Source organism: Oxyura jamaicensis, chromosome 5 (assembly GCF_011077185.1).
Source record: "Oxyura jamaicensis isolate SHBP4307 breed ruddy duck chromosome 5, BPBGC_Ojam_1.0, whole genome shotgun sequence".
Classification (NCBI taxonomy): Eukaryota; Metazoa; Chordata; class Aves; order Anseriformes; family Anatidae; genus Oxyura; species Oxyura jamaicensis.
The window spans coordinates 60316885-60338665 of NC_048897.1; the positions used below are offsets into that span (position 1 = coordinate 60316885).

Here is a 21781-nt window from a genome sequence, read left to right on the forward strand (position 1 = left end):
CCAAATGTTAGAGGACTAAACCTAACTGTATTATGATCCTAGTAGCTTAGAGAAGATTACTTCAGGAATTAATCTGGAGTTTTAGTTACATAGCATTACTGAAATTATATATGGCAAAAAGCTGCTCATCTCATTGATATCAGTGGGATCCTTTTGATGGATTTCACAGAACTTAGCAAGAGCAACCAACAACCTTTTTCATTCTAGAGATTAATATAGGGGAACAAAATCTATTTTTATAATTAGCAGCCTTTCCCAGCTATAGAAACTCACCTTCCCATTGCACAGTTAATAGTAGATCCCCTTCAGTTAAGACTGGGCCTGTTTTTTGTTAACAGAGCATTTATTTAACCTTAGTCTGCAATATTTCCCTGAAGTACTATGGAATTTTATTAAGAAAATAAAGGTGGTATTTCATAATTAAGTTGCTGGTTTAATATATATATATATATATATATATATATTTTTTTTTTTTTACATGAGACACGTTTTACTGATAAAACTGACCGTGTCATTCAGTGTAAACTTGAAGCAGAAAGGGGTTGGTTATTGGCAGCTGTACTTTATACAAAGGCCATTTATAGTTCTTTTTTTTTTGGTCCGTAACATACATACCTCATAATTCAGATTCACTCCACTTCCGAAAATGATAAACACATTGTACCTAGCCAAGGATGATGTCCTGTTCTTATCCAAGCAGCCTCTTTTCCACAGGACTGTTTCATGTGCCCTAAGCAAAAGACGTGGGTGAATATTTTCCATTAAAAACAGCAGTTGTAGGAGGAGGGAATCACCAGTACTGTAAGTTAATGAGATGGGGGGCTTTAAATACACTTAATAAACAGTCACTTAGGCTGAGCATAATAAGTCATGGAAATTTATAAACTATTACCCACTATAGTACTTCATTGACTATTAAACATCTATTTTTCACACCACAAGCCTGAATGAATAGCTTGGCAGGAAAAAAAAAATTGGCCAGGTGGCAAAACGTGCTCAGTACAGCCCATGTCAGATATTGGCCAAACAAAATAGTCCAATAGAAGCTGATTTTGAAAAGTTTCTTTAACCCTTGATAGCATATGGTGAAGTTTTCAGGATCAAACATGCTAATAATACTCCTTGGAAGAGTAACACGCATTAACGCTACACGTGTGTATTAATCTTTATAAATACCTTAAGCATGGGAGACAGAGGGATTTGGATAAACCTCTGTTTAGTGCTTTGTGGGGACAGGACAAGGGGCAATGACCACAAAACAAAATCACAGGAAGTTCCGCACCAACATGCAAAAGAACTTCATCACGGTAGGGTGATGGAGCACTGGAACAGGCTCCCCAGGGAGGTTGTGGAGTTGCCTTCTCTGGAGATATTCAAGGCCCTTCTGGACACCTGCCTGGGCAACCTGCTCTGAGGAACCTGCTTTGGCAGGGGGAGTGGACCCGATCATCTCTTGAGGTCCCTTCCAACCCCTACAATTCTGTGATTCTGTGTGATTCTGTATTTTCTTAAATGTGGTGCTTCTGTCCATCCCACACACCTGTCCTCTCTAAAACACGTATCAGTGATCACCATTCCTGCTGATGGTCACAGACCAGGGACAGAAAATCTGTCTCTCACCTGAGGTGACGTTACGCAGTTCCTTGCAGAGTTTTAATGCTGGATTTTGGGCCATGCGCTCATCTGGGAGCCTTGGTCACCCGTAATTAAAAAAAAAAAAAAAAAAAAAAAAAAAAAAAGACAAAAGCCTCTGGGGACAACTGGGGGAAGTTCCAGACCAGTTAAACCCAGTGTTCCCTAATCTCTTTTCAATGAGGGAAAAGACTTTTTATCTTTGTTCTGGTGTAGAGGTATGGGTTTATCCTTGGATTTAAAACTGTGGCATGTCTGGAGTTCCATAAGACAAGGAATGGCTGTGAGCAAATCCCTGATTTTGGTTGCTTGGGCTCGTGTTAACTCCTGCTAATCTCTGTGGAGAGACCAAAAAAAACAGCAGATGTCTAGTAGTTCTTCAAGCTTCAGCCATCCGCAGGCTGTTCAGGCATCCCAGGGTATCTCATGCCTGGCTGAAGAGGCCCTGTATAACAAAGGATAAGCAAGCTCAAACTGGTAGCAGATACCATGTTGGAAACTATTCAAAATCTAGATGAAAAATTAGACTTTTGCACTGGATCTGACCTTTCATCATCCTTTGTGGTTTCAGTTAGACACAACAGCAGAAAGACAGTAACCTTGTTTTCCATTAGGTCCTCATCTGTCATAGCAAAGGATGTATCACTTTGATTCATCTCCTTTTCCCAGCCTCGCGTGTTTTTTCCTTTCTCCCATCCAATGTTGTAATTCTGTCTCCAGTATACTCATCCCGTCTCTTTCTGAGGAAATTTGGAGGCATTTTACCAGGTTACGCAAGGAGAGTTATCCCGATCTGGTGCTGATACCATCCATCACTAAAAATTCACCTGGGCACCATGTAGCAGGTTACACCTCCTGCCACAAGCTGACTCGACCGTGCTCCCATGTGCCACTAAAGGGCCGAAAATCATTGTTAGAAGAAAGATCTAGCCTCCAGCTTCTAGTCTTTCTGTAACATCTGATTCATGCGCTTTTGGGGTCCCTACTGAATACTCCTATCCAGAAATGTCCGCCTGCCATCTACTGCTGGAGAGGTGGTGCAGATACACCACTGAAAGCACATCTGGTGCAGCTGTCTCGAGCATTAATGATGTGCTTGGAACAAAAGGGCTGTATGGGTGGGAAAGAAGGGTTTACAGTTGCATTAGTGCCTGTTCGCATCAGTCTAACTGGCACAAAGGGGGCCAATGGGGCAACACTGAATTGAGCCCAACATACATAGCCAAATGAAACTGCTGAAGGAATGTCTGTAGGTAGAAAAAAAAAAAAAAAAAAAAAAAAAAATCCAATTACCACGGCTGGAATTAGGCCAGAACACCTTCACTAACACCTCTATTCATGAAAAAAAAAAAATAAAAAAAATCCTTAATGACCACAAAATGATCACAGGCTGTTTTACATCTCTTACAAAAGCCAGCATATTCAGAAGCATTACATTCCCCAGAGCTAGATGGATAAAAAGGGAAATATGTCATTGATTCCCCCCCCCAAGAAATTCATGATAGCGTTTGCATAATTTCAGCAGTACGGAGATTTTCAAAAAGAGAATCAGGCCTGCTTAACCTGGAAGCTAAAATGCTAAATAATAATAATAATAAATGCTAAGGTGTCTCATTCACTGCTTTCTTCTGCAGAGGCAGTCAGGATCTGCTTCTTTTCAACTAGTACACATAAAAAGCCTCTTAACTGGGTAGACTGTTATCCAAAGCAGAATGGAAACAATGAGCCTCTCTGAAGGTACCTTGGAACTTCATTGCAACGGGGCAATTGCTGGTCTGTCCCAAAGCCCACTGAAGTCAATGGAAAGACTTCTGTGGGTCTCACTACTACGTTTTACAGCAAGGTATGGACACGCATATAGAAGACATGGCATTTTTCATTTCCACTTATGAAGAACAATCAGTTTATATGAATGCAGACTGCTTTTAAGGGTCATGGCTTAATATATTTTTTTCTGATACATATCTTTCCATGTCAAAAATGTCCTGTTTTATACATGAACCATGCAACCTATTCATCTACCAGTTATGCTTTACAAAAACTTTGTTCTCCATTACTTACATATCACATTGGCTACCATCTCTTATTAAACTGTTTTGTTCTGCAGTCAACCCTCTTGGTTGTCCAGGAGAGACTCACACTCAGAATACTTGGACAAGAACTACACAGAAGCTCCGTGCTTACAGAATTGACAACAGCTCATAATGTACAAAACCACAATAAAGTAGCTAGCCATTGGATACTTAGCACTACATCATATATGAATGTAAGACATCAAAAGTACGCTAAGCTCTCTTTGGCATACATGTGTACATTTTCCCTACTGCATGGCATATTCATCATTGCAACCTTCTAATTTTGTGTGAACAAAAGGGCATGATTAATGGCAGCAGGTGGCACAACTGAAGGAGGTCTGAAGGAAATGGTTATTTAGTGCTGTCTGTTGATGGGAGAGGTGGATTCCACCAAGATGTTAAATGTTTTCTGAAAGAGCAAGAGAAGGATGTCTTTTTCAAGTAGCGAACAAAATCCACATGGAGTTCTGTAACTGCATGCCTACATAACACTTTAAAAGTCAACCTCAAGATATATGTCATTATTCCAATTAACAGGACCATTGAAATCTACCTCTTCAAGACAGATTTTCTATTCATAGTTTAAGGAGACAGAAAGACTTGGCTATATTTGCAAGGAGAAAAAAATATTTTGTAAGGAAGAGGGAGCATAAAATGTACCTCTTACTAACAAGTAGCACATGCTGCACCTTTATTCGTTTTTTTTTTTTTTTTTTTTTTTTTTTTCCCCAACTGTATGGTTTATTTACTAAGCAATGCAAAACTGAGGTTTAAAATATAAGTATCGGCTCAGATTGTGATATGGATTAGACAGAAGTCTGCATTTATCTTCTCTTATTCATGCACAAAAACCAGATATCTATATTATCCCTTTCTCCATAATCCTGCTTTTTTGGTCCCTTGTCCCGTGAAGTTTGGATACACAGGAGTAAGAAGGACTAACTTGCCATTACTTACCCATCCTCTCCTCAATTGGCAAAGGAAGAGGGTTGAAGAGTTAGGAGATCCTCTTTTCCCCTCACCCACTTGTTGGTCATCGGTTCTCATTAGGATTCAACATCTTGGTATGGTATATTCTTTTTCCCCAATAATTTGCTCATGACGTTGCCTACTATAATCTCACCTTTACTTCACGTGAAAATTACCAAGTTGAAACTAAGAGAACAGCTCACATAGATCTACATATATTCCTCCGATTCTTTGTTCAGACACAGATATATTTCTTCTGTCAAACTTAGAGTTGGCTTAACATAACTTGGAGCCTCGACTGTTGCTCCAAAGTGCACTACTGATGAAGCTTGCTCTTTCCAAAATGTTATTTTTCACTGCCAAAGCACACACCAATCCTGTGCTCAGCTATGGAAACTTAATGAATGAATAGGGGCCGTTCTGAACTCTGAAGAATTTATTTTGTATTCTCTTTTACATTGGCCACTACTCTGAAACACTTCTACCACTTACACAGGCAATAAAAAATGACCCAAATTATTGCTGTCCATAGACCCTGCGGTGCTTAAATAAAACAAAGCAATATTACAGCCTACATGTTGAGAAGGAACACATAACCCTGCTTCACTTCCAAAGACAACTAGTATTTGTGCTTATGGGTTTTGGAGGGGAAGAGGGTTGTCATACCATGACATCATAAGGTTTATCACTAGGGTTACTCACCCTGTTTTCATTTCTAGACCTGTTGGGAAGAAAATCCAAGGTTTAACACCCTAGACTGACAGGAGGAGTAAGAAGCTCAAGGGTTTGTTACTTAACTGCTAACAGGGTAGCATCTTGCCACTGCTCTGCTGGGGCCCCGTGACGTATCTGAGCAAAGTTGTGGTGAATTTTTAAAGTGAAGCCCCACTTAATCCCCTTTAGCCAAGAAAAGGTGCTCTGAAATGGAGGTTGTGCTTCATATTTATCTACTACTATGCCATATTTTCTTATAGGGAAATCATAACTAGGACTGACCAGATATTCTTGGCTCTGGTAACATGATCTTTCTTATCCTTTATTCACTATAATCCTACAACCCTCTGAATTCTGAATTTCATCTGGCGAAAATTTAGAGGCTTTATTCAAGAGCTTGAAGATGTTCCTGGTGTTGCTTTTTTTTCCTTATTTTACGGCATTCATTGCATCTATGTGGCCTCGATCTTTCAGCTATAGAGCAGATCAATAAGATACCACTGTAGATGCAAACTGTGTACCCAAATGAGTTGATTTTGGCACCCAGATTGCTGATGAAATTTATGCTTCGTTAACAGATGCCTAATGTATATAATACACATATTTTAGAATTGACCTCAACCTAGCCAGGGAGGCTGGCTGACCCCGTGAAAATACAATTACCTAATGAGAGATTAGAGATTTTTGCTTATTGTATTTAGTATTTCTAGGAAATTATTTTGTGTCTGTGTAGCTGTGTCAGCCTTCTTGTTTAAACTATGTTTTAATGTTATTAGAGCTTGCAAGCTAAACTAGTGGAAAGGCAGGGAAAGGCAGCACAATTTCCTTTTAGATCAAAGCCAATGTTTCTCCAAAAGCCTAGCAGGCTGGGTTTGCCATAAGATCAATGCAGCTGAACACTCCACCTGCAGAATGAGCTCACTGTCTGTGCATTACACTAGCCCTCTGCTAGTCCAAGTAGTAAGACTCCTGGGGTTGGTCTTGAACCTGCTACTCCCCACACTGGAGCGCTAAGCTTTGCTGCCAAGACACCAGGCCAGGTATTAAATGCATTCTTGTTTCTGGTACTTTCCAGCACTCAGAGGACCACATTCGAAAGCCCAGAAAACTTAATTGGAAAGCAAGAAGATTGCAGAATGCTTAAAGACCTTTTGCAGACAGGATTATTTATGAAAATAATAAAAATATTTGAAAAAGATTTATAATTTCACCTTACCTTGTCTTTACAGAGGCATCAAAACAATTGTTCCTATTTGAAACAAGTAAAGAAATGAATCAGGAATGAGTAAGCTCATCTTCATCCTTGTACCCCTGCATTAACTTCTATACGGCCTGCTCTCTTTGGCATTGTACGGCTCCCATCTTCTGGAGAAGGGAACTGCACAAAATGCCATAGCTCAAATCCCCAGGTGCAGAAGCCCTGGGGTATGAATCCACCACGGACCTCTGTTTTGATCTCACTCAGGACTTTGGATGGGGCACGAGCCCTTCTGTCAATACTTTGGAAACCACAGCTAAGGGCATGAGCACTGCTTTTAATTAATTGGAGTAAAACCAGTGAACAGGAAAGCAAGGTTCCCATAAAAGCAATTTGGCAGGAGAGTTTACCTCAGGTTTTATAGCTCTTGCAAGGGAAAAATGAAAAGCCCATTTGTGGTTTTCTAGTTGTGATTATTGGTAATAAAAACTCAAGCACCCTATGTTTGTCATTGTATAGATTGCATGCACGGGAAATAATGCACAGAGGAACTCGACCACTGTATTGAGCCTCTCACAAGTTTCCCTAAAATGAAGATAGCAACAGGAAGCAACTGAAAGATTTTGAGATGCAGCAAGGAACTCAGAAAGCACGTAGGCACCAGGACACATTTTTGCAACACAACTGAACGATAAAAACAATTAGAAATTTACTGCTTTCTGAACCAGAGTTAAATTCCAGTCTTTCATTTTTTATTTTTTTTTTCACAAGACTTCTACTTTTTACTAGTTATTAGTTCTATTACAAGGCACTTCCCTATTAGGCTCCTTACATTTTGCTAACCAAACTCTTGACAACAACAACAAACAAACAAAAAAACCCACCAACAACAAAAAAACACCTTCCATTTGCAGTTGATATCTTAAGAGAAATATTTCTGTGCTGTTTTAAGATACACTAAACATGACACTGCCTTCAAGCCAGTCAAGTAAATCAGGAAGAATAAATAGCAGCCACATAAAATTGTATAACTTCACAGTTTACATTGGAACTATGTTGATTTCTCTCTTACGAGATTTTAAAAACTGGTATTGTTGGGTATGGAGGTAGAGACTTCCAGTAAAAAATGATTTAGCGTGTAAATAATGAACACTTGAAAAAGCCATAACCCTTCATGGAGTACATCTACTACTGTAAACAGGAGTTCCAAGGGTTTTTTTTGTGCTTTAATTTGGAAGCTCTCTCCATCTTGAACAAAATATTAATGAACGACAATTAATCTGATGGATTTGACAGCTGCTGTTTTTGTTGCACTTTGATATACAACCCAGTCACAATTGTCTTGGTGGTGGTTTCACAGGAAGGGAATTGATCCAATGTCCTGCAATGTCAGTCCTCAATGCAGAGGGCAGCAGGAACATTTAACATTTAAGATCTTTTAACATTTAGGGTACTATAAAGTTTTGCTATTGGCCCTACCATTCATCAGTCTTCATTGGTTCCAGAACAACCAATTTGCTTTCCTGCTGATTCGGCTAGGAATGCCATGCCAAAGTTAGTAGTGCTTGCATATCATTTCAAGTAGTGGGGTGCTAAGTAATAATAAGCAATAATAAGCAAGGTCATTTACACCATTTGGTCTGGAGCACCTGGTAAACCAAACTCATTTGAACACCAATAGATGATCCTAAGAGAAAAAAAAAATCAACAACAACAACAAAAAAACCACTGCTTTTAACTGATGTCAGTTAAAATAAATAAAAATTCAGTAAAACAGTAAAATAGATTAAAATTTGGTAAAATAAAATAAAATTAATATTGAGGAAGTTATAAAAATCAAGAGCAATGGTCATACAATGAGAAATACTAGAAGCTTTATCTGAGCAATTCAAGTCTTGATCCTGTCATACTTGCATAGAGAAAGGAAAAGCATCTGCTAAGACAAAGTTATTTGACGTAGCACAAGAAGATCCCATAACTGATGATTAACTTCAGTTTTCAGTTAAAAGAAACTCATATTAGAAATACACTTTTTTTAAAAAAAAGTGTTTTTTTTTTTTTTTAAGCACATGTAGTTATTAAGCACTAGAGCAATTCAAGAAGGCAATCAATTTATGGCTAACTCCTGAGCTTTATGGCAGTTAAGATTTCCAGTCCAACTGGGAGGGTCTCTCACTAAAGGTGTATACTCACTCAGGAGCTATAGGATAGATTCAAGCTCACTTATTGCCTTCAAGTAGCAAGCCAGACTAGATCATCCCAAAGCATCCCTCTAAAATCCACTACATAAAGCAAGAAAACTTCAGTTTAAATCAGTAGAGCTGATGTAGATGACACCCTTTAAAAATGATGGAGATAAAAAAGTCACTAGTTTTGGCTGCTGGAAGATTAATGATTATTTGTGAAAAGAGACATAGAAAAAAATCCTAGGGCTATATGCTAGGCGAGGGACCTCCCATCTTATTCTGAGTATAATAGTGTTTGGATGCTGACAAATAAATTACATTAATTGCATTCATTCTAGCAACCACTTAAACACCATTAGGGCTTATGCATACAATAACTGTGCCATTAGTCAAATCTGGATACCTCACTGCTGGTAATCAACATTCTGTCTTCTAGTATAACTATCTTAATTTCTTTCTGCAAGCCTCCTTCAGCACCATTCAGCTTCTTTGCATAAAATGGAGGGCATTGTAATTTTGCCTAATAACATTACATGGTATTCTCTCAGAGTTAGAATCTACTGGGTTACTTGCAACGAAAAACTGGGAAGATTTTCTGTCTATGCTACTATTTTATTTATTTATTTTTGCCATGCTGCAACCACCTGCTGCAATACCATCCTCATATTACTGTTATAATTATTTTGCTTCTTTCTTAGTCTGGGGGAAAGCAAGACTCCTTTTCTCTCGTTTCCCTCTCCCAGGAGACTGACACCATAGGGCAGGAGGGACATGGAACACGAGATACAGAGGAGTAACAATGGGAAAAGTTGTGTCTCCCTTGTATCCACTTTGAAATAGGAGAAAGTGGAGTGGATGGCTTCTTGAAATCTGTTTTCCATCCTTGCCCTCCAGCTGGCTATAGGAACTGCCACCAAGTCTACAGAGTCTTTGAGTTAGAAAGCTGACTGCTTGCCAAAGTTAGCTGTGCTCTCCCAGGAGCTGATCCAGCTCTAGGGGCCTGTGCTCCCAACTTCCCAGAACACCATTCCCTGGGAATCCCCAGCTTTGTCAGCACGAGTGGCAAGGGACTATGAGCTTTTTTGAAAAGTAGATTGAAAACATTCTTGGAATTTAATCAGTCCTGCATCAGTCCAAGATCACAACAGTGAGGTAATTTAGTTTTCATATAGAGGCAAACCCTTACCAATGCACCAAGGAGAAATTCCTTGATTGTTTGAGTCAGAGAACTCCTTTATATAACTGAAAATAAAATAAAATAAAATAAAAAAATCAGTTTTAAAACTGATTATTCAGGCAACAGAGATCTCTGTTTTTGTCGTTTCATTATCATTTGGTTTTGTTTGATCAAGGCAATAAAGAAAGGGATGAATATGTTTGGCATGGTATTTTGCAACTTTGGAAGTGTGGTTTGTGCACAGTTTAAAATGAAACTCGATAATAAATTGGCAGACCTGAAAGGTTGAATTTTAGGAGCAACATCTCATCATTAATTCGAACTCTTCGTTTCACAGACAACACCTGGGCAGCGTTCTCGAATTCGACATTAACACTGCATTCTCCTAAACGTAACAATTGTTCATTAAAATCAAGGTCTTTCATTTATGTTCATCCTCCCCCCTCTTGTGGTTCATTATAAAATCACAATTGTTACTTTGAGAAGTGTTCTATAGTTGGGCTTTCAATTCAGAAAGGGTAGAAAAGGAGCCACCAAATCTAACCAGACCGTGACAGTAATAAGCTTAAAAAATGCAAAGATAATAAATAATTAGCTTGTTATTCAGGCTAATTCTCACTGCTAATTTAAATGTTCTGTGTAATCTCTGATTGAAAGCAAGTCTTACCACAAACGGTATGGAATACATTTCAGACAGATTTACCGTAACTATTAATGGGTTATCTTGAGCTATTGTCAGGGAAAGATTTTAGAATTTGCACTCCCTATCATTTCTTGTCTTATTAGTTTAACATGGAGTATTGTAGCTACCATGCCTTGAGGCAGAATTACAGCTTGTGTAAATTGACGCAGCATTAAATGCTGTGAACTTTTGCCAGATGGTGTGCCAGGTCCTTTGTACAGGCAGCTCCCTGCATTTCTTACAAAGGTATTCATGGGGTTTTCAAAAGTCTGCAGTAAGGTTAGCTTTTAGCTGTGAAAATCATCAGAAATGGACAAGGATCTGCATAGAGACTCAAGAAACCTCTATTAAATAAAAAGTGTGTGTGATTTGTGTCATGATAACTCTAGAGAAGCTTGTAAGTGGAAGGTCAGCTAAAAAGATTGATGGATTGATAGGAATCTGTCAGTCTAGCAGATCAGACAACACAGGAAATTCAAGATGAACTAACAAAACTAATTTGTAGGATTACAACTATTAATAAAGTCAGAAAACTGTCACGTCAAAGTTTATCACTGTAATGCTGACAGCCAAACAGTTCTAATTTGGTAGGTAAGTTAGACTATCACAGTCCTTTAGCCACTGTCATAACAAGAACACAGTGCTGAAATTAAACGACTGTGATTACTAGAAAAACTTTTGTGGCTGGCAGTCTACTTTTCTTCAGAGGACTCAACTGAAGGCTGCAGGAATAGGGTATTACAACAGGTTCTGTGTTCACAGGTGCAAAAGTCAAAATTAAACCTTAACATCTGCAGTGTTCGGACTCAGAATTAAAACTGGTGGCAGATTTGCATTTTGATGAATGTCAGCAGATGGTTTCCTTTTGTTATACCGTAACAATACATCTCCTAAACAGTAGAAAATCCATAAGGACAGCTTGGTGGAAAGACTTAGAGAAACTTTCCCACAGATCAGATAATTTTTATTGAAAAAGGTAAGGGTTAAAACAAAAACACAACAAACAAACAAGCAAACAAACAAAACAGGTATCAGAATGTGAACCAGCTACATGTGGTATTTGAAGTGGTTCAGAGAAAAAAGGAAAAATGGTGATCTGAGTTCAAGGAGCATCATTCTCTATTTTCCTATTGTGCCTGTTACTCTTAATATCACTGAAAAATATCAAAGTGTTGTAGGGTCTACCAATGACTGTCTTTCCCAAGATGAAAATGAGCTTAACCCCAGTAGATAATTGTGAATCAGAACAATTCTTTAACCATGTTATTCACCAGAAATCACACAATCCTGTGCATTTTACCTGTGCCAGGTAAAAGAGAGTGAACCAATGGAAATACTTTGGACATTGGTAATTTGGCGTTTAGTTTGAGGAGAGTTGGAAACCTCCTACCCCTCACTTTCTAAGATTTTTTATTGTATGATGCAATCACATCATACCGTTAAAATACCATAAAATTTGGAGGTTGATAAGGTCTGTGGATTTTAAGGATTTAACAGTGCCATTAGGCATAGACTGAAAAAGAAGAGAGAGGTAAATTGCTAAAGCACACAGATAATGTCAGAAAACATGCCTCAAGGCGTATATCAAAAGCCATTTTATTACCTACATTCTTCCTTGTCACCGAGGGAATTATTTGTTATTGGTTCAGAGTAGTTATTGGTTCAGAGTAGTAAAAATTGGTTCAGAGTAGTAAAATTTTGGGAAGTGCTTGAGCCCATCCCAGCAAGTCAGACAGCATTTTTTGTGCCTAGAGGGATTGCTTCATCTTCTGCAATCCTACCTCCCTTTCCTCCCCTCCGCAGAGAGGGGAGAGAGGAAGCAGATGTATAACCCTGCTGCTCCTGCACTCCCAGTCCCAAGGTCCGAGTAACCTACATTGGGATGCAAGAAAAGCCTTCACTGTCTTATTGGACATGCAGTACCCATCACAATCAAGCCCCAAGAAATCAAGAGATTAAAGTTAGAACATGGTTTAAATGGATCTGAGTGAATAATTTTTAATGAATGTATTTAATGATGGATGAGTTTCCTTCCTTCTTTCCATGAAATGTGGTGAGCGGTTTGCAATTTGCTTCACACATTCCTTCCTCTTTCAAAATAACTCATTGAATTTTTTAATTTCTTTTAAAGTAAGGGGTCGCTACTCCAAGCACAAACTTCCTGTTCAATTGCAGTTGGTTCCATAAATCACTTGATATTGTTCCAATCCTCCAGTCTAATGAACATGGCTCACAGAATCAGCTTTTTGATGCATAGTCTCACAGAAAACACATTTCAAATTCACTTTTCATAGTATTCCTGTGTGAGCTTAACATTTATTTTCTGCCAACAGTCATACAATTAAAGTTTAATAACTCTATGAGTGTGTGCAGGAAATGACACCAAAGGCACCCCCAAGATGGCTGAAGATTTGCTTCCACATTTGCACAAATATCAGTAGAAACTGTTTCTGCATTATTCATCCAACTCTAGACCTAAACCAAATACAACTTTCTAGCAGCCTTGGAAACATGATGAAGTGTTTTAAAATTCCAGTAGATGTCACCACTTCTCCCCCAGCAAGTCCCTATGTACATCTAAAAGACGATTTTAAAAGCTTAGTTTGCACTATATCATGAGATAATAAAGCTGAGAGACTCGTTTTGCTTTGGGTTACATCTATGTGTTTTGACCAAAAAAAAAAATAAAATCATTTTTTCTAATCTGTGTCAGTGAATTAATGAGTTTATAGAACTCATATCACTATAGTAAACCAAACTAGATACAAGTTAGCTGTCAATTGCAAAAAGTGATGTCACTAATACAAAAGTGTCTAGTGTTGTATTAATTTTTCCCAAGTGATTTGATGCTTTATAAACATAAAAGTTTCCAGTAATACATTAATCATAATTATAGCCCTGTAATTATAATTATAGCCCCACTTGTGACTAAGATGGGTTTTCTAGCTATAGTGCTCACATCCAATCCCTGCAACGTTCTTTTGCTTTTATTTCCCAATTTAAATAAACCCCCCAAAGTGTCTCCTCCCTCAAAACTTGGGTTCTTTTTAACTTTTACTTGTTATCCACCTATTTCATGAAAATGCAATCAGGTTTAAGTTACCCTGGTTTTCATGGTTAATTTTTTCTCCACACACACTGGGAACAACCGACCCACAAGTCATAGAATCATGGAAACATAGAACAGCTTGGGTTGGAAGGGACCTTAAATCCCATCCAGTTCCAACCCCCCTGCCATAGGCAGGGACGCCACCCACTAGATCAGGTTGCCCAGGGCCTTGTCGAGCCTGGCCTTGAACACCTCCAGGGATGGGGCATCCACAGCTTCTCTGGGCAACCTGTTCCAGTGCCTCACCACCCTCTGAGTGAAGACTTTCCTCCTAACCTCTAATCTAATCTCCCCTCTTTTAGTTCAAAACCATTCTTCCTGCATTCACTGTATGCCCGAGCAAGAAGTTGCTCTCCATCTTTTTTTATAAGCCCTCTTTAAGTATTGAAAACCTGCAATGAAGTCTCCCCAGAGCCTTTTCTTCTTCAGGCTGAACATCCCCAGCTCTCTCAGCCTTTCTTGATAGGAGGGTCCTAGAGCTCCTACCTTACAGAAGAAGAGGTCATGCTCCTTCTAGCCAGCTCAAGATACAAGATACTTTCTACTTTCCTTTTCCATTTCCACACAAAGCCTCCATGGAATCATAACTTATTTAATAAGTATCAAATTAAACTCAAGAGCAGCTAAAATCTGGATCTTTGATTAATGCCAGACAACATTAACAAATATTCATTTGCTTATACCGACCTTCACTCCTTGCATCTGACAGATGTAGCATCTTTCATTGTTTTCTATAAAATGAACAACTTTTCATCGCTTTATCTGCATCATGGAATAAAACAAAAAGTCAATTACTTTGCTCTTTTAAAAGAAACTCATGTCCACAGAACATAAATGCAAATGTAAATATGTATTTCTATTTGTGTGTGTATAGATGCATGTATGTACACACACACACACACACACATGTATATCAGCATGTGTAAAACCACCCTGTGAAAAAACTTATCCTGCTACAGGATTCTGTAGTCTAAACCTGGATAACTTCAGAACATTCATTTTCTATAGAGACAGATTTTACATTTATTTTTAAGAAAATATGAGAAGACAAAGTTGATCCTCAAAAATTCCCAGAAAATATTTCGTGTGAATTTTTTTCGTATGACCAGATGGCCCCCAGAGAAGTTGGCTTTCTGACCACATTCATCCCTTAAGACTTTAAAGAGAATTTGGATGGCTAACACTACATAATGATGATACATTTCTGATTTGTTCAACAATATTTCCAAGACTTCAGGAAGGTTCGCCTGCAGGTTTGTAGATATCTTATTAAGGTTTTGCCTAGATTAAAATAGTCAAACTCTGACTAATGACATTTCAAATGTAAGGAAAATTTGCTCGTAAATATTTTAGGCAGTTCGATAAGATTTAAGTACATGACTAAGGCTTTTTAAAATATCCTTATTCATATGACTGTGCCACCTGAATGGGTTAAAAACCATCAAACGTTGTTTAAAATATTTAAAACACTATTTCAATTCCTCTCCCACCCAGCTGTAAAGGGGCCTCTAGATTACTGTATTGTCAATGGGATTTGTAGAATAGCAGCCAGAACTAACATGAAACTGAACAATAGCAAGATTGTACTTCTCAAGAAGAAAAAAAAAAAAAAAAAAAAAAAAAAAAAAAAAACTGCAACCTCTGGTAAAGCCTTTGGCTGCTGTACGAAGATTGATCCCCATTTACAAAATTCTTCTGAATGCTTTTCTTTTTTTTTCTTTTGTCAAATCTTCATGTTAAGCTTTTAAAATTGCCTCTTTTTTTTTTTTTTAATTAGTTTAAAATTGAAAAAGAATTTTACTTGAACTATTAAAAGCAGTTTATCAGCTTAACTAAAAGCGTATGACTGTAAGGGAATATGAGCAACCCTCCCTGAAGAAAAACAGTTTATTATCAACATTAAGGAATTCAGTAAGGTGCTTCAGTGTTACTAAAATAATGCTGTCTCTCCACAGAGAAGTATTAGTTAGGTGGTGAGTTTAATTGCTGTTTTCTAGTTTTCAGAAGAGCTTGTCATAAGCAAACAAGTGTTCAAAAAGATGGCTCTTCAGCAGGCAAGAGTCACAAATAAAGCAGAAAAAAAGAGGTATGCAGACAAAATCAGAATTATCCACAGCGCTGCAGCTCTCAGCTGTCTTGATGAGAATGGAGAGAATGCTCCTCTCAAGAAGTTTTTGGAAAAAGTAAACAAGTCCACAGGATACTGAATATAGGCAACAAACACCCAAATGCAATAGGGACCATGGAGCAGTCTCCAAGTGAAGACAGCATGCTTCGATCTTCAACAGGAGAAAGCACTTTCAGTGAGACCTTTGCTCTTGCATGTACTTCAGGCTTTTCCTGGCTCTTGGCATCCTACATGACAGAGGCCTTCAGCGTGAAAGGAAGGACTGAAAAACTTCTGCAAATAGCCATGGGACATCTGTTCGCTTGGCTGTGACTACAAAAGTATTCCGAGTAAAACTAGAATTTCTTTTGTCCATTGAGACTGGATTCGGACTAAATGGGAACACACCACCTCGGTGAAATGTCCTGGTGGCCTGGGAAGGGGGAAAACAAAAACAAAACAAGAAAAAAAAAACACACACACAACAACAACAACAAAAAACAAGACCCTGTTTGGTAAAATCTTATGCAGAGGCAAACAGTATCTAGAATTGCTCCAAACTACTGGACAGTGAGGAGGCATTTCAGGACCTTGGGACAGCTTGTAACTGATTAGGAATACTTCATACTTCTAAAATTTCTATTTATCAGCAGCCATATTTTATTCTGTGGTTCACAGCCTAGATCTAGAAATAGATATATTAGAATTAGCCTCAGAATCTCGATGAAATATATTGCTTGTCTATCGACACTCACCAGTGAATGACCTGGTGTATTTATTCATATGCAGCAAGACCCTAGAAAACAAAGTAATGGTTAAAGAATTTTTAACTGATTTGTATCATGACTTTTCTCCAAACTAAAGATTTTTTTTGATTTTGAATAGCTTTTTAAAATAGCAGTTTGTGTCTATTTGTGTTTATTTTAATTACAATATATGGCTAAAACAAAAATAGATTTTCTATAATAAGATTTTTACAAACTCCCTTCGTTATAAACTTTGCCTGTTTAAGATTTTTTTTTTTATGAAAAGTATATCCATACTTCTTAAGTGAAAGATGCTCTACCCAAAAAATATGAGAATTAACAAGTCTGAAATCCTGATGTCAATAAAAGCTCTTCACCAAAGACATGTTTTAATTATTAATTTTTCAGAAACCATTTCAATTATTAGTCCCACCCCCTCCCCTCAATTTACAACCTTCAAAACAAAATTAAAACAGCAACAAGCATTTTTTTTCCATCCCTCTTTTGGAGGTTGGGAGCAAAATTAATGGAATTAAAATAAAAGAATGGAGGTGCCATTCTCCAAATAAAATTAGAGGTTTTTCTGATTTAGGCAATATTTCAGCTATGCTAATACTCTCTTGCTGCTACACCCCCAAGATCCTAGTAAAGGGACGTCTGCTTCCTTCACCAGGAACACTTTGCCTTCCTTTCAAAGTAACTCTTCTTTCTCCTCTCCGTTATTAAGAAATCCATGGTGCATTAATATCCTCATTCTGCTCACCAAGATTGCAGTGCATATGTTCTGTTTTCATGTTTAATAGGATAAACCATAGTTAATGTATCATTAATATACAGTCCATTTAACGCTTCACAGATCAGTCAAAATTAATCATTGACAACTGCAAGAACACACTGATGAGATAAAGTTCTAAACTAATAATGGGGGAAAAGTTCAGTGTATTTTTTGACTCCTAAAAAAAAAATCTGCTTTAGGTCATGTAATGAAATAAAAGAGGATTAATCCAATTAGAAAGGCATTAGACATATAAAGAACACTACCTGAAAAATCCTAAATTTCTAATTTACATGATTTCAGATATGCCAGTAGACAAGGCTAAGCTGCACCACCAGCATGTGAGCTTTGCTCTGTAGGCTTTAGTGGGACTTCTGTAGAAACTGGACCTGAAATTAATAGGTAGATTTGACCAAAGAAAGAACTTTTATGCACTTAACAAGCCCGTCCTTAAACATATACTTACAATGAATACAAATCATAAAAATACCTCTGTTTCAGGAGATTTATTGATACACACAGTGTTAAAAGTCAGCAAACTATGCAAGGTGGTCAATGAAGAAATCAGGACTTCGAGAGGATAAGAGAAGCAGCGAATATATGCTGCCCAGAGCAGGAGGGTTGAAACTAGATGGTCTTTAAGGTCCTTTTCAACCCAGGCCATTCTATCGTTACATGGAAGGGGTACTTGAATGAACTTACCAATAGACATATCTGTGGGGAAACATTTGAACTGGGCTCTTTTTTTTTCATGAATGCTGCAGCTGAAGATGTGCATGAAAGGCAACCATCTCAGTTAAAAACATGTCAGATTAGTAACTGCATAACAATCTACTGAGTCATTTTCAACACATGACAAATATCAGAGGGACACAAACACGAAGAATGTATTGATATATCTCAAAGCTTGTCTATTTATTAATATTTATTTTCTATGTATTATTTTAAAGTGGCCTCAAATGAAATGAGAGGTATTAGGGAACCTATTATCATACAAAAAGATGAAAAGGAACACTCTACCCCTGTAACTTTTAGACTGCATAGGAAAGAGACATAAAAGAAGAATAGAAACAGTTATGCACATTCATCTGATCTTTGGCAGCACAATCCAGCAATTCCATTTGAGTGTAGTGACCAGCATTTTGGTAGCTAAGTAAAATGTTTCAAAAAGGAAAAATAGTCAGGATTTGAGTATTTGAGGGGAAATATTTGACAGATGGTGATAACTGTACAAATGAGAAAACACGATCTCTTAGATTCTTGGTGTTAGGTCAAGAGATCGCCTTGATACAGACATAACTGAACAATGCTACAGTATCAGCAAACACATTGTAAAACATGACAGTCTTAGGGTTCAGATGTTGGATTTTATCTTTCAGTTGCTTTCGCTGATATTGATCCATGCAAATCCTGATTCACGCTAAAGGCAAGCATTAATCAGTTGTTGACATCAGGTAGCAAGGCACAGAAAAAAATAGTAACACAGTTGTGAAGCACCACACATATGTCATCTGCAGTTTTGATGGAAAGTATATTCTTAATTCAAGAAAGGGTTGCTTATAGCATGTCATTGTGGCTTCCAATAGGACGGCCTGAACTACCTAGAAATAGACTTCACTAATCAGCCTGTTACCTGTGATGCTGCTAGGTCCCAGCCTCTGCCTGTAATGAAGGTCCTCTCTTACTGTTATTCTGTAGTCCAAGTCTGGCAGCTGTCTGGTCAAGTGCAGAAATTCAGAACACAAATGTTGACAAAGTTTTTTGTAGCTATTGAAATGCTGTTGACTATCCCTACTCTTTTTCCTTATGACACTAACCATGGGAAAAAAAAAAAAAAAAAAAAAAAAAAAAAAGCAGTAAAGAAACTGAGAGCAGTCCAGCAAATATATATCCAGTAGATTCTGTCAGTCTGGCCTACACCTGGCCTGAAGTGATAGCACCTATGAAGTGGCACATTAACGGATACTGCATTTAAAATGTTACTATATTACTCTCATGGTATTAATTTATATAAGCCTCACCTCATCATCTCAAACAGCTAAGTGCAAAACTCCTGCATATACCATATCTGAAGTTCTCTTGACCTTTAAGAGCTAGTAATGTGAGATTTGCCTATAACCATAACAAAGTTTTTTATGACTTTGAAGAGGAACATCTTCACACAACTTTTCAGTTCTTTCCTTCCTTAAGAAGCTGTTTAATCACACTCTTGTTTTAATGTGTCTTTATGCAGGAATGCACTTCCAAAGAGAAATCTCTAGAAGTCTTACTAGCTTCAACTTTGTATCTGTTTAGCATCTATTTTCTTTTTTCTTTTCTTTTTTTTTCTTTTCTTTCCTTTTTTTTTTTTTTTTTTTTTTTTCCATCTCTTATTATCTAATACTGTCTTTAGAGCTAAACATTCTGAGTTCAGGAAAAGTATTTATTACTGTAGTAGTAATTATCATGAGATTTTTAACACTGCTTTGAAGCCAAAGCAGACAAATTTTCCAGATGGAGACAGGACAATAGCACGGTAGCAGTACAAGACTACTCTAAATCAAAGTTGGAAATGTAAGAGGAATTTTTTGTTCTTGAAGCTCAGCTTATTACTTTTGGGGAAATAAGGGATGCTGGGTTTGAGAGTGGGTTTGTTTGCTTTTATTTTATTTTAATTTAATTTTTATTTTATTTATTTTTATTGTTTTCCTGGTGAGCAGTAGCTTTCCTGGTGTGTGCAATGTTTTGCATTAGCTCCACAATATTTCACATATTGTCCAGGATAGCTCACTTTGGAGACTGTTCTGAGTTAGTGTCCTGTCACCTGCTTCCATTCTCCCTCTCTTTAAATGCATTTTTTTTCCTCTCTAATAAGTAACACATAACGTTATAATGGTCTGAGCTTGAGTTGGTCCAGGTATTCCTTGTTTTACAAGGCTGGAAAAGAGGAGGAGTCATCTGGTACACATCAAACAAGAAGATAAAGTCTCACTAATTTCAAAGGGAGAGTCTGATGTTGCAAAAAATTCTGTTTCGATGGCAATTGTATTTGCTACATAAGCAGCACACAGAATATCAGCTGAAAAAGTGTCTTACTTTTGTCACCAGACTGAATCTGGAATTCATCTCTCAGGACCTGAGATGTTGAGCTGTTCAGACATCTCAAAAAAAAAAAATCACCAGGACTTTTTTTCCAAAAATAATGGAAAAAAAAAAAAAAAAAAAAAAAAAAAGAAAAAGCAGCTCCAATGGCATTATGTATACTGTCTTGGGCATTCATCCTCAAAGAGGAAGAATGGCCCACTGCTTTCTGTAGTCTACAGAAAGGACCTAAATTACTGGTCTAGACTACACTTACAAAATTAAACTTCCAAGTAGATAAGAATCCCTCTAGAGTAAAGAACACTACTTCTACTCCAGATTTTCTAAACCGTTAACTAGTCTATGTCATTCCACAAAATTTGTGGACTTTCAAGGACAAGACAATCCTGGAAATGATCAGGGTACCTAGTAATTTTCCTGTTTATCCATCTCTAAAGATAGGGTGAAAGTTTGAAAACACTAATTCGTATTATTGCTACTCCAAATAAAATTGTGGACTTTTTAATAATTAAGCAATACAAAAGTAAAGAGCCATTACAAAAGGCATTTCATCTTGCTTTGGAAGTGGAAGCAAGCCTGTGTAAACAAGTACATTGCTTAGCATGCAAAGCATACTTAAACTTTCGTGTTTATCGCAGAATCTTCCAAGGATTTTTGTTTTGATTTTTACAGATTTTATTCTTATTGTGAGGTGGTATTTATGCACTACCACTCTAGTGTTCTAATTCTAGGAAAAAAACATTGAAACCTGGAGGTTAGCTCTGGCACACTGACATATAGCTTCAAAGAAGACTTCCCTAGTTGATTTGACCTATTCTATTATTATTCTTCCAATGCAGGTGAAAATCCACGTGGCAGTTCTTGGATCTTTTTAGATGTCTCTTCCTATTTATTACAAACTTTCCGTAACCTAATGAGCATACATAATGGACATATCTCTTTAGGTATATCCTTCCAAAACTACTCAAAAGGTTTTTACGTGATGTGACTAAAAAACTGAGTGAGCCGTCCTGTACACTGGAAATTAATAAGTTACTTTGAAGATACGTGCATTGTTAGATGACATTCTAAAGGCTATAGAGGACATTGATGAAAGCTAGTTAAAAACTGGTAATATCTAGAAAGCTTGGGGAGAAGGGTACAAGCTGTATACCTTTCAGTTAGACATTAGGGACTCAGGTGTTCTTAATGGTAATAGAAAAGGTACTGCATTAGACACATCACCACCACTTTTAAGCTTTTAGATCCATTTTAATTTCTCTCTAAAGCAAATTAGTAGTATTAGGTCCATCACATTTGTTTTTGCACCACTATTCCACAGGTACCCTTG

The 21781-nt window shown here is 37.4% G+C and overlaps 1 long non-coding RNA gene across 2 annotated transcripts; it reads right to left on the bottom strand.

Moving 5' to 3' along the window:
* Positions 1 to 640: 640 nt before the first annotated feature.
* Positions 641 to 16799, bottom strand: LOC118168346. 2 transcript variants are annotated; one of them, XR_004751502.1, is made up of 4 exons: positions 16605 to 16799; positions 14430 to 14504; positions 6607 to 6639; positions 641 to 730 (listed from the first exon to the last, which is right to left on the bottom strand). It is a non-coding gene; the product is annotated as an uncharacterized LOC118168346 (long non-coding RNA). The 2 variants fall into 2 exon arrangements; XR_004751503.1 differs by lacking the exon at positions 6607 to 6639.
* Between the last annotated feature and the right edge of the window lie 4982 nt (positions 16800 to 21781).